The following is a 2778-nucleotide window of genomic DNA, read 5'->3' as shown; positions in this document are numbered from 1 at the left end:
CCCGAGGCTGAGGCCCAGGAATCTGCATGGAGCGCATCGAGCCCCCAACTGGAAGTCCATGAATCACTGCAGCCCCCTCTGCTGCAGACAGAGGGAGGGTACCCAGGAGGAAAAAGGCTTTCTGATTTCATGCTTAGTCAGAAATTAGGGAGTTCTACCCATGGGTTTCATAACCTCGCTTCCACCCGTCGCGAGAATCCCCTCGCCATCTCAGCGTGATGAGAGCCAGGGCGCCGAGCAAGGTATTGGGGCGGACACCCATCGGCGGGGCTGTGAGACCCCGGCCAGCCCTGGTCAAGGAGCGTCAGCCAAGCCTCGTGCTTTATTGCAGTCGGAAAGACCGCGTACTTGCGCGTCCCTACAGACTTGGCTCTGTGCTTTTATTACTCTTTAGATACTTCTCGACTCAGCGAGAAGAGCCTCCCTTACGTGGGAGAGACTTAATTTGGCAAACTCCACTGTTTTCCTTATCAAACAGCACGCTCGGGGAGCACCTACTTCTGCATAATGGACTGCTTGGCCCGGGGTCCCGCACGCGGCCGCCGAGGTGGCCAGCCTGTCCGCAATATTTCTTGGGGCGTGTGCTGAATTTTGAGATTGCATTCTCAAGACTTAAACCATCGTTCTTGTCTTAACACATATCGGTGTTAATTGTTGACATGTTAAAGATGCTCGAAGGTCAGCTGTGTGGGTTTGAAAGGTGCAGAGCCATGGGAAACGATTGGCATCCATCCACTCGCTCGAGCTGGGAAAAGCTCAGTGAGAAACATGTACAGATCACGCCCCACTCCCAGGGGCATGAGACAACACTAAGGAAGCAGAAGGAATTGGCTGCGCTTCACGCTTTGATGGTTCCGTTGAAGAGGAGCATGGTTATGTCCTCATATTTATTAGCAAAGCGCTTTTTATCTGCTCGCCGCTTCTGCCTTTTGGCCTATAGAGCCATCCGTCAGCCCCGAATGTGCTTCGCAGCTCCCTCCCACACTTGCCGGCTGGAAGATTCTCACCTTTCTGGTTCTCGGTTTTCTTACTTTTTTAAATATTAGAATAGAAATACCTACCTCGTAGGTAGAGTAGTTGCAAGGAAAAAAATGAGCCGAATGCGAAACTCTCCATCGAGGTCGGCTTCATCGTCTTTGAAAGCGTGGGGTGGGCTGCACGCAGGTGGCGACGTGTCCAGTATTCTATGTAGCGAGGAAGCCAGTGCCCGAGCAGCCAGAGTCCTTTAACTATTTAAAACACACACACATTGTCGACCCCAGAGCCTGTCACTTATTGGCGCTCTGGGCTTGTCCCCTCTCCGCTTTCACTCACTTGATATTTAAATACTGAGTCAACATGCAATGGCAAGTGGCGTGGAAAGAAGCTTGTTTGAAGCTACGAGAGAGCGAGCGATCTTGCTGTCACCACTCCTTCTCCTGGGGGTCGCCCTGCAGCCAAGGAGACACGGCCCCCTTCCCCTCCGCAGCCCTCGGACCGCTGCTTGGACCATTTGGAGGTGCGGGTGTGTGAGAACGCAGGGCAGAGGTGGTTTCTTGGGGGCGGGGAGGGATATCTCCGGTCACCGTCACAGTCCACAGGGCTCAGGTGGTCCACGGTGGGCCGGTCCCTCTGAGTTCCTTCTCCTTTGGGACCTGTCGGCTGGCTTCTCTGTGGCCCACCGTGGTGGCCACCATCTTCTCCCTTGGGCTTTTTCTCCACTGAAGGAGATACCAGGGGACCGATTCTCTAAACCATCCTTTCAGGCACCTGCGGCTTGCACGAGTTTCCTAAGCCTTTGACTCTAGGGTTAAAATGAAGATAAAACACAGCACAGCACGACACACTGAGACTGTTAGGAGACCTCCCCTAGTGTCACAAGCCGAGCGGCCAACCAAGGTGTCCTCTGGAATGTAAGTGGGGCCAGGACTGCGTTCCCCGCATCTTCCACGACACAATCAAACAAAATCCTTTGCTTTCTGAGTCACGCCCTGGCCTATCCCTCTGCGTTCCGCTTGCTCCCTTTAGCTCAGCCCCCGCTCCTCCCGCTCCTTCCCCGGGAATCCTGCCTCTATCCTCTCTCTCTTCTTTTGCCTCCTGCTCGGGGAGTTCGATCAGATGAAGGGGAACGGTGGTTTATTTATATATCAAGTAAAATTCTAAAGAGGACCCTTTCTCACACTCCCAAGTTTCACATGGGAAAAGAGCTTTGCAACATCTATAAAATATTTTATAGATCAAACAATTAAGTGCGCAACTAAGTGCAAAAATGTGCAGAGAATAGAAATCTTAGTTGATAAAAAATACCCTTTGCTGGGAATTTGAGGAATGTACCTAGAATTACAACTTATGCTCAGCAGTGAAGATACAGGTCATTTGCCTGCATTGTTTTTAACTTGCAATCGAAACCGAATATTTTCTGCAAATGCACATAGTTTATACCTTCGCAGATCAGTGCCAAACCATGTTACACGACAGTCTCTAGATCTTCGTTTTTCAGTGTTAATCTTTCAAGTGAGTATTTTAATATAATGTGTGTGCTTACAGAGAATGAACAAGATGCAACAAAAATGCAGAGAAAACCTCACTATATTCAGAGATTCCTTTCTTAGACGCCATTTTTCCATCTTTACCAGACTTTTTTTGGACATTAAAGGGAAATCAGGACCTGACATCCAAGTGGACTGTCCACTCTGCAGTGGGTGGGGGAGCCGTTACGCTCAGAGAATCTCGGGTTAAAGTGGGAGTGAGCGTTCTGGACTGTTTGCTGGTTCCCAGAGCCCCCCGCGTCCCCCGGGG

The sequence above is a fragment of the Pteropus vampyrus genome, unplaced genomic scaffold (assembly GCF_000151845.1).
Source record: "Pteropus vampyrus isolate Shadow unplaced genomic scaffold, Pvam_2.0 Scaffold258, whole genome shotgun sequence".
In the NCBI taxonomy this organism is placed as follows: domain Eukaryota; kingdom Metazoa; phylum Chordata; class Mammalia; order Chiroptera; family Pteropodidae; genus Pteropus; species Pteropus vampyrus.
This window is presented reverse-complemented; position numbering follows the sequence as displayed.